The sequence below is a fragment of the Lagenorhynchus albirostris genome, chromosome 2, assembly GCF_949774975.1.
Source record: "Lagenorhynchus albirostris chromosome 2, mLagAlb1.1, whole genome shotgun sequence".
Lineage (NCBI taxonomy): Eukaryota > Metazoa > Chordata > Mammalia > Artiodactyla > Delphinidae > Lagenorhynchus > Lagenorhynchus albirostris.
The window spans coordinates 161,564,458-161,578,569 of NC_083096.1; positions in this window are offsets into that span (position 1 = coordinate 161,564,458).

The following is a 14,112-nucleotide window of genomic DNA, read 5'->3' on the forward strand; positions in this document are numbered from 1 at the left end:
AAGCTGAAAGAGGTTTCCGTTTAACGAATATATTTATGGGACAGTGAGTAGTGTAACGGTAGATCACATATCAGATTTAATGACAATAAATTTATGGGGAAAAGAGTTAGTACAGCAGACTGGAATGCAGCTCCATTTCACATTTGGATTGAATTGCAGCCATAGGTTGACTAGACATGCAAGAGTTCAGCAAAAATTAACAAAAGCCTTCTGGAGAATCAGTTGACTATGTGGAATCTACAATCAAGAGTTCCTACATTGTGCAGTTATTTGTAAATTGTGTTCTACACATCCACTTTATCAGTAAAATTTATAATAAACATATATGTACATATGTATATAGTGTACATTTGCTGGCGCAGCATTGGACAGCCCCAGTTTGATAAAGTCCTTTGCAAAGCACATTTCTGAAACCAGGCAAAGGGCTCATGTACCAGCAGTGCAGAAAGATAAACTCCGACAGCGGGAGTTGGCAGCAAAGTAAGGGTTTATTGCAGGATGTCAAGCAAGGGAGTGGGAGATACACCTCAGATCCACCCCAACTTGGTCTCTGAGTTACGGGGTTTTTTTTAAAGGGGAAGAACAAAGAGGCTGGGATTAATCATCGCCTAGTGACGGCGCTGTGACATCTCTTCATTAATTATAGTTTCAGAAGTCAGGATGTCTCTGGGTTACGATTATCTGGCCAGGTAGTCCATGGCTGGGGTGGGCGTGGGGTGGGGGTCTGTTAGCTCATCTGGCTAACAACCAGATGTTTCTGGAGAAGCCAGGTGTTTCTGGAGAAACAACCTGAATTTGTACATTGATGATGATATCTTACAGCAGCAATTTTAGTACATTAATGATGTTACTGACAGCAGCAAGTTTAGTCATCTGACTCTGGTTGATGAGTGTTCAGTTAGCACAGGATTGAGGTCAGAGCGGACAAGAAAGAGAAGAAAATTTCGGATAGAGAGATTAATCATAAACTTGGTAAGGGAACTCGGTGTCATTTCGTCTTGGGGAAGCCCTCTCCACTGTGGGAAGCATTTTCCAAACAAAGAGACAGATGACCTCGTGCTTCCATTGGGGACACTCCCAGGACACAGATAGCTCTGTGGCTTTGGGATCTGTTATTTTCAACAACGACAATAAAACCAACACATTCAGGGGCTTTGTGATACTTTTCTTTGCCGTTTTCCAGTTTAAACTTAAATAAGGTTATTGGACTGCAAGGAACAGCAATTTCTCAGGCTAACTGACATGACAGCAGGAGTTATCCTAGGGAGGCATGCTGGGGAGGAAGAGCAATTGTGGCCATCAGCGGGAGGGCCGGCTCCCCTCTCCCCCCACATATCCCTTCGTCACTACTTCATTCTTCCCTTCCCCTGTACACAGCTTCCTTCTTCTTCCTTCCTTCTTCACCAGTGAAGGTGAAGGCAGCTGGTTTACAGTCAACAAGTTTACCTGCTCTTAGGTCAGAGACCAGCCGCCGTGGGTTGACACGCAGATCCACCATCCCCAGACAAAAGATCTGATTGGCCGGCTTGGAGCAGGTAGACATTCCTGGACCAATCAGTCATGGCCAGGGGTGTGGAGGAGCGGGACCAAGGATTCAGACCGGGCCTCAAGGATCACATCGAGTGGGGAGGGGCAACTCTGAGAGAAGGAGGGTGGGCATGCGCTGGGCAGACTCTCCCGAAGGTCTAAGATTTTTTTTTTTTTAACATTTAAAAAAAATTATTTATTTATTTATGGCTGCATTGGGTCTTCATTGCGGTGCGCGGGCTTCTCATTGCAGAGTCTTCTCTTGTTGTGGAGCACAGGCTCTAGGTGCGTGGGCTTCGGTAGTTGTGGCACACAGGCTCCTAGTTGTGGCATGCGGGCTTCAGTAGTTGTGGCTTGTGGGCTCTAGAGAGCAGGCTCATTAGTTGTGGCTCGCGGGCTTAGTTGCTCCGTGGCATGTGGGATCTTCCCGGACCAGAGATCGAACCCATGTCCCCTGCATTGGCAGGCAGATTCTTAACCACTGCGCCACCAGGGAAGTCTGGTCTATGATATTAAAGGAGGCCAGTTGGATGAACAGGACTTGCTGGCAGGGCAGGTTTCCCTTCATTCCAGTTCGTGAGAAAGTCTTCTAGATAACTGGCCACCATGTGGACTGTCCATGATCCAACCATGTACACAGTTGTCAGTGAAAATGCCTTCATTACATATATGACATTTTTGTTTCTGAAAAGATAAAAAATGAATATGTCTCTAGCTCATATATCTTCTAAATATTAAGACTGTAATAAAGACAATCTTCTGTGTTTCTGCGGCCTGGTGACCATCCTGGGGCTCCCGGGGCTGCCCGTGGGTCCCAGTCAAGGTGAAGCTGCATCATAATCACCTTTTTTCTTCATTTCACAAGAGGCTCTGCGAGATCTGGGTCCACAGGGCCTGATACATTCCTGGTCCAGCACCATGGCAACAACCGACAGAGAAGGCTCTCTGGAGCAGACAGCCGGGGTTCAAATCCCAGTTCCCTCACTAGCTGTGTGATCTGACAGGTGACTCAACTTTTCTGTGCCTCAGTTTCCTTATCTAAAGTGGCGATAACTGACAATACCTCTCATAAAGTTGTGAGGATTAAATGAGTTAATATTTATAAAGTGTTAGAAGTGCCTAGCACATGGTAAATGTTCAACGAGTGTTAGGTATATTATTATTGGCATTTCACTGTCAGCTGCGTCCCTGCAGGCTGGTACATAATGGGTGGAGGAGTTGGCATCGCCCTCTCCTCTATCATTCACCCCCAAGCCAACAGGCAGGGTGGTGTGTGTAAGGGGGCAGTTTTGTTGAGTAAGAGGGAGAGATCTCGCACCCCAGATGAGGGGAAGCTGGACCTGCCCAGCTGCGAGGGGCTCTGCCTGGGTGTGAGGCTCCAGGAACCCAGGGGCTGGTGTAGTCAGTTGTGTGTTTCTGGGGGGAAGGGAGCGTGTGCCTCGGTGGTGGTGGGTCTAGGGGTGCGGTCAGCTTCCCTGCTCTCACAAGGGCCTCACTCTTGGTTTAATGCTTGCTGTCATCACCTTGAAATTCTTAATAATTTTTAAACAAGGGGCCCACTTTGCACTGGGCCCCACCAATTATGTCACCAGTCAAGGGGCGGGAATATGTGAGTAAGTGTCTGGGTGTGTATGTGAGGTCACATGCGGTTGTGTTACTGACCCAGGTTCCTGGACTGTTTCATCAATAGAAATTGATAAGAGGCCAGAGATAAGAGAAATTCAGGCAAGGCTTTATTGGGACTCATGCTGCAGCAAGAGGGAGCAAAGGGACATCCCTGGTGGCGTAGTGGTTAAGGATCCACCTGCCAACGCAGGGGACACAGGTTTGAGCCCTGGTCCGGGAAGATCCCACATGCCGCGGAGCAACTAAGCCCATGCGCCACAACTACTGAGCCTGTGCTCTAGAGCCTGTGAGCCACAACTGCTGAAGCCCACGTGCCTAGAGGCCATGCTCCGCAACAAGAGAAGCCACTGCAATGAGAAGCCCGCGCACCGCAACAAACACCCAATGCAGCCAAAAATTAATTAATTAATTAATTAATTAATTTTAAAAAAAGCAGGAGAGAAAACAAGTAACAGGTTCCCTTGCTCGCTCCCTGGGGGCGGGGGGTGTGGGGTTGGGGGGGGAAGGAGCTGGTCCTTTAAGCGGGGTGAGGGTATGGGGGGGTTCATGGGTCAGAGCAGAGTGGGGCTTGTGGTCTCCCCACCCCCTTGGTGGCGCTGTGTGCAGGGATCATGCACAGCGCCCTGCTTTTGCTCCTGACACCTCAGAAGTAGCTGTTGAGTTTTTGGTCTTTTTGTATCTTGCTGTTCATAATTTGCCCCAACTGCAAGCATGTACACTGTTATTTGTTTCTTTGTATTTTGTTGCTCCAGGAGACGTTTGTACAAGTGCAAGCGCTGCAGCAAAGGGTCCCAGGTCCCAGGTCCCAGCCTGTGCGTGCCTGGGATGTCTCTTCCTCTGGACTTGGGGACTAGAATGCTGGTCTTTGCGGGAATTCCAGAAATTACAAGGCAGTACTCCACCTCACCCCAGACATGGGGAATAGCCTCTGTCTTCAGTTCCTCCCTGCACCCCCCAGCCCAGCCTCACCTCCCCCCCCAATCAGGACCCCTCTGTCTCTGCAAAATCCCAATGCCCCACTGCACCCCTCGCCTTGCAGGAAAATAGGAAAGGCAATGGAAACCTCCCAGATCACCAGCCCCAGGGAGAGAGGAGAGGAAGCCATGCTAGCTGGGCTTAACACTGGGCGCCACAATGTCCACATGTGTCACCTCTGTCCTCCCTGACCCCAGGGATCAGGGAGGAGTCAGTCTCCCCCGCTTCCCGGATTGCTCCTGTACCTCACAATCAGGGCTTCTTGTGAGGAGAAGAGGAAACGGGCAGTCAGGAGTCCTGGTTCTGGGCCTGGCTCTGCCCCCAACCCATACTGGGACCTTGGGCAACTGGCTGCCCTTCTGTTGGGTGTTATGACCCCTAAATTCCTTTCGGCACTTGCATCCTACCTGACTCTCAGGTTCCCACGGCTGATGACAGCCACTCCCAGCTCTGCAAAATGGAACCCTGGCCCTGGGCCTGCTCCAGACCCCTGTCCCAGTCTGACTCCAGAAAGTCACTGAATCCTGGATCTGGGAGCACCTGGTCCCCTTAGACAGATGGGGAAAGCGTGGCCCTGAGAGGGGACAACACACACAACAACTTAGTGGCAGAGCCCAGGCTCAGAGTCAGTCTTCCTGCCAGCCCACCTCACCCCCTCCATGCCTCTGATGCCACGCCCACCATCACTGCCTCTGAATTCCAAGCAGGATTCCATCTCTCTTGGGAAACTCAGCATGACAGCACAATCTCCAACCCCACCCCCATCTTTCCTCCAGTCACAAGTGACAAAGGGTTTGAAGATATCACTGCATTCATCCCTCATTGCACAGACAGGGAAACTGGGACCCAGAGAGGGGCAATGGCTGCTGCAGATCACTTGACCTGCTGGCAGGAGCCTCCTGACACCAAATCTTGCGGGTCCCCTTCATCTCCCCTCTCCTCATCCTCCTACTCAGGACTCCAAACCCTGTTAAGCACCCAGAGGCCCTGGAATCTGAGGGCTGTCTCTGGGGTCTCTCCCTCCAGCCCAGGGACCCCAGAGGGAACTACTGTGGGTGGGCAGGGCCAGTTCCCAGTGATCGAAGGGCAACCCGGGGGAGGGCTCTGCCTGCTCTTCGCCAAAGCTGCTTAGATACTCATCTGCCCACCACCATCCCCGCCCCCACCCCCAGGCTGCAGAAAGAACAGGCAGGGCTGCCAGGCCCAGAGATCCAAGTGTCCATCCTGGCACTCTTCACACTGGCCTTGCTGGCCTCCTGGAGCACACAAGTAGATTCCAGGCCCCTTCCTGGCTTCAGCAGTGCAGCTCCCTTTTGCTTGTTTCATCTCCTGGACTTCCGCCTAAGAATTCGTGTGAAGACGGGATTCTCTGGTGTACAATGACTCTCAAACCACAGCGCCCCCTCGTGCTATTCAGATGGGGAGACTGGCCCAGAGGGCATTTGTTTTGTCCCAGGTCTCAGAGCAAGGCAACAAGGGCTCCTTGCCTGGGACCCAGTCTCCTGTCTCCCAGGGCACCTCTTTCCTCCCAGGGCTGCCTTTCAGATCTTCCCCGAAGCGGAGTCTGGTTGGGAGGAAGGGGGCTTCACGAAGGCTTCGCGTGGGGCGTGAGTCAACCAACGAGCTCTGATAGCTGGCCTGTTTTTGGTGGGGGCCTATGCGGTGTCCTGGAAGGGGACAGAAGGATGAATGAGGCACAGTGCCTGCCCTCAGCAAGCTCCACACCTGGGCCTGAATATGGGGAGAACAGGTCCCTTCAAAGCTAACTCTAAACACCTCTCCACTCACGCTAAGCTTCTCGTCCCTGCCCACGAGCCCTCAATCTTACCCCTCTGCCTTTTTCCTGCAGTTGCTCTATCTTCTCCCCACTCCTCCCTCCCACCGCAATCTTTCTAGGCTCTTCTCCTCTCCCTCCCACATCAGCACTTATCTCACCCTGTTTCACAGCCAGTAGCCTGGGAAAGGGAGCACAGGCCAAACGAGGGAGGTCGGTGGCACAGCAGGACGGAACTGCAATGCTCCGCCTTCCCAGGAGGGGGCGCACTGTCGTCCGCAGCAACCCATCCCTCCAGGTGCTCAGCCTTGCAGGTGCAACCAATTCCAGAGCCAGGACTGACTTCTAATCTTCACAGTCACACGGCAGGAAGGTAGGAATAAGTGATCCCCAGCTTCCAAATGGGAAGACCCAGGTCAGGGGAGGGGCAATAATGGCTGGAGGCCTGGGGTCACACAGCAGCTATGTGTCTGATCCCTTGAGCCCTGCTTCAAGGGCCCCTGACTCAAAACTAACCACCTCCTGGTCCTGGGAGATCTGCTCTCCTGAGAGTGGAAGGGGTTCCGGGCTGGGCTGCCTCCGAACCTCCTGGGTCCAGGGGTATTTTTCCTTGGGCCACGTATTCTCGAATTCCCTCCAAAATTGACCTTTCTTTTCCCAGGACCCCCATGCCCTGCTCCCAGCATTCTCTGCCTCAGCTAAACCATGGGGTTTAAGGGAAGGGGCTAAATAATCCCGGGTGCCCTAGCCATACATAAGCCCCCATGGGTGCCTCAGTTCTGCCAGGGGACTCAGGCAGCACGTGTCCCCAAAACAACCTCTACTCTCAGAGCCAAAGACAGTTCTGGGCCTCGCTATGTACCAGGCTCCACTCTAACACTTGGTGTGTTAGCTCATTGTACCCTCAGGTGAGGTGAATGAGGCACAGAGAGGGCAAATAACCTGCCCACACGGCTGGTAAGTGGTAAGGCAGGACTTGAACTCAGGAAGTCTGATTTCAGAGAGAGGCTTTTAACCACTGTGTCAGAGACCTCGGGTGTCCTGATATCCATTCTCTCCTTTTTCTAGACCAACAGGCAGTCCAGAATAATGACCATGTTTCCCAGACTCGCTTGCATGTGGATGTGTGGCTAATTTCTGGCCGAGAGAGGAGACGTGTGCACCTGCCAGGTCATGCCTTTCATTAGGGGAGGTGTGTCGCCTCCCCTTTTCCCCTTCCTGCTGGCTGCAGGCGTGGGTGAGCAGACTGGGATAGCTGCCACAGCCTCCTAACCAGTCTCCGGTCCAGCCTCCACGAGAGCCAGAAAACTCTTCCCTTAATACAAGTCACATCATGGTGCTGCCCTGCCCCAAACCTTCCGTGGCTCCCCATTCCTTCAGAAGAAAGGCCACCTCCTCCGTGATGGACAAGGCCTTTTCGTGTCTGGCCCTAAACTATACTCCCAATCTCATCACTTGCCACTTCTATCCTCTGCCCTCCTCCCAGATGAATCAGCAGGAAAATCTCATCTTTGCTTAAGCATCCCCTCTTCCTCTGCCTTCCCAATTCCTCTCCCCACACACAGCAGACTCTGATGTGTTCTTCAAGACTCTGCCCAAAGGGTATCTTCTATGTGAAGCCTTCCCTGACCCTCCTGGCAGAATGAGCAGCTCCCTCCTCTGGTCTCCCACGGTCTGTGTACAGCCCCCGGGACAGTGATAGCTGTTCCGTATTGTCATCATCTGTAGATGCATCCACTTCTCCCATCTCTCAAAAGAGTGAGAGTCAAATGTGAGATATCTGTTGGTTGTCAGTACCCTGCACAGGGCCAGGCACCAAGTCAGTGGCGGTGAGTGAGAGAGAGAAAAGGACACTCTGTGTGTGTGTGTGTGTGTGTGTGTGTGTGCGCGCGCGCGCGCGCGCGTGTGTGTGTGGGGTCTATGTGGGTGACCTGAGCTGGCTGAAGGCCCAGGCAAAGCAGACAAGGAGAACATCTAGAAATAGCCCTATCTCAGGGCCCAGAGCAGGCCTGGTGCCCAGATAAACTGACCCTGAGTGAGGAGACGGGAGCCCAGGGTGGGTGGGTAGGAACGAAGAGGTGCGGCTGCAGCAGGCTGTGGCCCTGCTACCCTCTAGGCCCTGACCGCCTGTTGTCGGGTGTCCTGGCACTCAGATTTCAGTGACCCCCAGTGACCAGTGGGTATTTCAGGCTGGTGCTAAGCATCACCTGCTCCCTTGGCCCCATAATTGTAGGGCAAAGGGGAGCCTGCCAATCTACCCACTAAGGAGGGGCTGGGTTGGGGCAGAGATGCTGGAAAAATTTGTCCTCTCCTCGCTCTCGCCCCACCTCACCCTCTTCCCCACTTGGAAGTTCCCTTCGAGAACCACCAACTGCCAAAGCTTGAAGGATTAAAGAGCTCATCTGGCCCAACCCCCAACATGGAGTTGGGGACATTGAAGGGAAGAGACAGGCCCAAGGTCGCAGAACAAGACAGGGCGAAGATGGTCACGGGGAAAGGTAATGTAGAATAGTGCTTAAGCCATACAAACTCTAGAGCCAGTCTGCCCGGGTCCGAGTCTTCACTCTCACGTGTAAACGGGTGACGGGGACAGTAGTACCTACATCACTGGGTTATTGTTAGGATTATAAGAGTTGAAAGACAGAAAACTGTGAAGTCCAGCACTTGGCACTTGGTAAGGGCTGCATCGATCTTAGCAATCATTTTCTGCACCACACTTTATAGCATACAAAGATTCTCAACACCCACAATCTTGTTTGTCCCTTCCAACAACCCCGGAACAGAGATGGACTGGCCAAGTTCACACAGCTGGTATCATCTCTCTCAACTGCCTGCCAGGGGTCTTTCCATATCAAGCCCCCTGCCCCCGACAGCTCATACACTGGTTCATCACATGGAGAAGGTGACATGAAGAGCCAGCCCTTGGTTCCTGATGCCATCCTGGGCTCATCTGACCCCTGCACTGGACAACCCCATTGCGGGGAAGACAACCTTGCTCATCCGACATCCCTGCTGATTCTGTCTGATCCCAGCCTTCTAATTCTTGGTCTTGCCACCACTGAAGCCTAGAAGGGGAAATCTCTCACCATGGACTCCAGTCCTGGCTGTCCCCCAGCCAACCCAGTCCTTCCTGCAAATGACTCTCTCCTTTTCCTATCTAGTGTCTCTGTTTACTACAGAGCCTGGGGATGCTACCCCCCACTGACACCCAGCCAACACCAAGATCCCAGGCCCCTAAAAGAGCCCAAGCCAGGCTGACAGCCTTGGCTCTGTGTCTGCTTCCTGGAACACGCCTGGCCCCAGACGCTTCAGACCAACACCAGCTCCCTGCCAGGCCCCCTGCCATGGTTTGCCAGCTCTCCTCACCTAAGGATACACAAGCGGTCACGTGTCTACACCAACAAGGTTCATTGAGCCTCTGAGCTACCTGAAACTTTCCAGAGTCTTAGGCAAGCTAGTCCTGAATGAAGTGTACTCGAGGGAGTGATCATTGAACCATCTGGTGCCAGATCACAAGGCACATGAACGTGACCCAGAACTCAGGGTGGTATGAGGTGCTGTTTTGTAAGCACAGGTTTACCTTTCTAATTATACCTTACTTAATTCCAATATCATCTGTAATTTTTCAGAGGCAAATTTTTCATTTGATAGAGGAGTAGTTTGGGGAAGGAGCCAGGGGCAGCCCCAAGTCTGGGATCTGGTCTGATTATTTCCTGGGAACCGCCCTGTCCCCAAAGAGACTCAGGCTACACCTACGTGCCCAGAGGGCGATTCTCCCGAGAGTACTTGGGTCCCCACTCTACACCGGAAAATGGCCCTCAGGGATGGAATGAGAAAGAGGACAGGAGATGGGATACTTTGGCAGGAAGAAAGTTGAGAGCAGTAGACAAGGGCAGGGGCGGGGGAGGGTACTTTTCAAACAGAGAGAACACTGATGAGGACAAGTGGCTTTCTTTGCTGAGAGAGACTATTTGTCGCCTCTACAAATCCATGCCCAGCCCTGCACCAGGCCCTGTGGGCACAGCGGGGAGCCCTCACAGGGTTTCTTGTGTAATAGGAAGACAGACTCTGAAACTAATGGACCCCATGAAAACAGGACAAGTGTTATGACAGGGAGATTCAGGGCTTCCTGTTGGAAGGGAGAGCTAAGCTTGAAAGCTGAAAAGTGAACAGGAGTTAATTAAAAGAGTAGGGCCGGGGAAGGAAGAATATTCTAGGCAGACAGCAAGCGAGAAACACGGCACCCCTTCAAGGCACAAAAAGGGCAGAGAGGCTGCAGCGTAGAGAGCTTGGAGAGGCAGGTGGGGGCCAGAGCACCGGGCCGTGAGGCTGTGGCGAAAGGGGTGTGGGTCTTGCACTGAGGGTCGGGGGCAGCCAGGGAAGTAGGCTGAGAAGAGAGACAATTAACCTTTGTGCTGCATTCCCAAACTCACCCTGCTTCTTTATCTTCCCAGAGTCCTTGGGAGGTCGGCTGGGTGGGGACTGTGTTGTGTTTTTCTCAGATGGAGAAATGGAGACCCAGAGAGATCATGATTTGCCTGAGGTCACACAGCTAGGAGGTAAGTAACGGGGGCAGGACTGCAACCCAAGCGAGTCTCACTCCAGAGCCCCTAAAGCTGCGGAGGTATAGATAGATTCACTCACTCACTCACTCATTCATTTGCACATTCAATATGCTCATTCACTCCTTCAATATTCAGTAGTCATTCATTCATGCCTACTGTCTGCCAGGCACTCTTCCTGGAGCAGGATTTCAGTAATAAATTGGTCTAACGAAACAGATGAGACAAGGCTAAAGAGTTTGGGCTTGATTCCGTCAGCAACAGGGCACACAGCCGGTTTCTGGGAAGGAGGGGTGACTGCCCTTCACTAGGAACTGCCCTCACCCACCCCACCCCACACGCCTCCCTGTAAGGAGAGCCACTGTTCTCCTTCCAGGGACCATTCTGCCACAGGCAGCCGTTTCGCAGAAGCAAACCGGTGTTGAGTAAGCCTCTATCTTTTGCCATCATTTGTTCTCTCAGACCCACAGTATCTAGAACTCTGGGGGAACGAGGAAGCGATTTCCTAGTGACAGAAAGAACTGTGGCTTTCCACCCACTGTGGCTGCAATCCCCGCACACTGTGAGCTCAGGGGGTGCAGGGCTGTGTCTCTCCTGTTCTCTCAGTGGGTCCCCACTGAGCCCAGCACAGTGCTGGGCATAGGAATACTCAATTTATTTGAAGAGAAAGGGAGAGATGAGGAAACTTCTCTGCAGCATCTGAAGGCACTCAGTGACGTCAGTGAGGAGGAGATATATTTGGATCCTCTTCTACTGGTTCAGGGTCTCAAAGGGCCTTGGCTCATTCTTGGGCACTGCTGGGTCAACTGCCCTGGGGAGGGGACCCAGAAGGGAGAAGGGAGTCACCATTCATTGAGTGTTAGTGTGTGTTAGGCTTTCCATATGTTATCTCTTTCAATCCTCATGACAACTCAGAGAAGTAGATGGCCTACCTCCATTTAGGAGGAAAGGAGACTCAGAAGGGGGAAGGCACTTGCTCTGGGTCTCTAGCTAGTAAGCGGCAGGCTTGGGATTGATTGATTGATTGATTTTTGCCTGTGTCGGGTCTCAGTTGCGGCACACGGGATCTTCGTCGAGGCACGCGGGCTCTTCACCATGGCACACGGGCTTCTCTCTAGTTGTGGCGCATGAGCTCCAGAGCATGCAGGCTCTCTAGTTGCTGGGCATGGGCTTAGTTGCCCCACCGCATGTGGGATCCTAGTTCCCCAGCCAGGGATGGAACCTGCGTCCCCTGCGTTGGAAGGTGGATTCTTAACCACTGGCCACCAGGGAAGTCCGGCTTGGGATTTAGAACCAGGCCTCTTTCCAAAGATACTGCTTCTGAATAGAACGTGCACCAAGGTGTGGCGAGAAGGGCTGTCTAAGACTTGATTCCCTGGCAGGCAGAGACAGAGAGCCCCACCCCCATAATAACCAAAGAGAAAAACTCCCAGTTGCAGGTATTGGGAGTGGGGTGAGGGGGGTCAGCATCCATAGACTTAGCCCCTGAAGGGGTAAAGGGAGGTTTCCAAGCCCCTGGGTCAGTGGACCTCCAAGCTCAGTTTCTTTGGCCTCTATCTCTCATACCTCCCCTGCTCCAGCAGCACATCCCCTAGTGGAGGCGTCCAGATGGCAGGGAGGTCCAGGGAACAGCTGAAGATGCTGAGTAGGCCTCCCTCTCCCTGCCTCCCCATGGCCCCACGGATCATCCGGTGCTGCCAGCCCATCTCATTGGCTCTCTCCTGGTTACTCGTCTCTCCTCTATCTTTCCAGCCTGTGGTTGCCGTGGAAACATAGTACAGTGACATCACTATAGGGTGAGGGCTGGGGCGATGCTGCTCTTGGCAGGGACTGGTCTTGCTGCTTGCTAGATGTTAAATCCACATCTGGATCTACCAAGGGCAAGAAAGGGGGGCAGGAAAAGGGACAGGGCTCACATTCCTTCCTCTTGCCCCTCTTTCCCAAATGTAGTGAGCACAAAAGGGCAGGGAGGGTGCAGGTAATCAGAGGGATGAGGAAAAGGCTGCAAATACCTAGAAGGGATAAGGATAAAAGTCACATGGAAAGGAGATAGGGTGAGGCTAGGCGTCAACTTTGATGAGCCAGGTCTGAGCGCGGTGGGGAGATGGGGTTAGGGCAGTGAGAATAGTGGGTCTGGGGTTTGTCTAGAGTTCCTCAAAGCACCATGCTGCTCAACTTAGGCAGGGCCCAAGAGAGGAAGCAAAAGCACTTTCTGGCAGCGTCCCCCTCAGCCCGCCCTGAAGATCCCTGTACCCCTTCCTCACAGCCACAGCAGTTTCTAATCCTGTCTTAGAAATAAAGCTGATTAGAGAAGCAAAGCAATCTGCCTTGGGTGGCCCAGCAGGTGAGGGGCAGAGCTGATACCAGGTCTTAGGAGCCCTGCACTATCCATGGAGATAATAACAGCAGCAGCAGCAAGCAAACATTTATTCAATCTACCTTGCCCAGCATTAAAAAAAAAATTTTTTTTTAATTTATTTATGTTTGGCTGCATTGGGTCTTCATTGCTGCGCGCGGGCTTTCTCTAGTTGCGGCGAGCAGGGGCTACTCTCTTTGTCGCGGTGTGAGGCTTCTCATTGCGGTGGCTTCTCTTGTTGCGGAGCACAGGCTCTAGGTGCAGGGGCTTCAATAGTTATAGCATGCGGACTCAGTAGTTGTGGCTTGCAGGCTCTAGAGCGCAGGCTCAGCAGTTGTGGCGCACAGGCTTAGTTGCCCCGCGGCACGTGGGATCTTCCTGGACCAGGGCTCGAACATTGTGTCCCCTGCATTGGCAGGCGGATTCTTAACCACTGTACAGCATTTTAAATGCATTATCTCATTTGATCTCCCAACACCTCTATATGGTAAATATTGTCATTTCCTCCGTTTTCGAGATGAAACTGAGACTCAGAGTGGTTTAAGTGAGCTGCCCACAGCCACGGCTAGTACCCACTGGAATCGGAACTGGAACCCACATCTATCTGCCAGCAGCTGTTAGCCCAGCCCCAGCTCTCCAGCACTGCTTTATAAAGACCATGTAGGGAGAGAGCTCTGGTCCCTGGCTCTCCAGCCACTCAGTGTTTGAGAGAGGAGGAGGCCCTGTGTCTAAAGGTTGTGCCCTTGAGTTAGAAACTATCCCATCCCCCTCCTCCCCCTGTACCTGCTCCGGCAGTGAGGTCACTAGGGCTCTGTGCCCAGCCCTGAGGCCTGTCCTGCAGCTTTGGCAGAAATAAGCCCCCTTGGTCTTCTGGCAAGTGGACCTGTCCAAAAGAACCAAGACCTTGGGAGAGAGAGGGCTCTTCCTCCCTGGCCTTCTTCCCAGAAAGTTAGGGGAAGGGAGCAGATGTTCTCTACTTCCACATGGAGAAACAGAGGTACAGGGAGGCAGCCCACCACTCTGTATTGATACATGTGTGGCAGAGCTGGCGGGCCCCTTCTGGGCCCCTCTGTGAGGACCTCTGCGGGCCCGAGTTCAGCTGGGCACCACTCCATTATGTTTTGTGTCTTCCTTCATGAGCGTGTGTCTTGTTCGTGGCTGTCTTTCCAGAGCCTAGCCCAGGGCCTGGCACAAAGTAAGTGCTTTAATAACTGCTGGATTAAGAAATGAATGGGTTCCTCTAAGCTTCAACTATGCTCATCTGTAAAAAGGATAATAATAACACCTGCTTC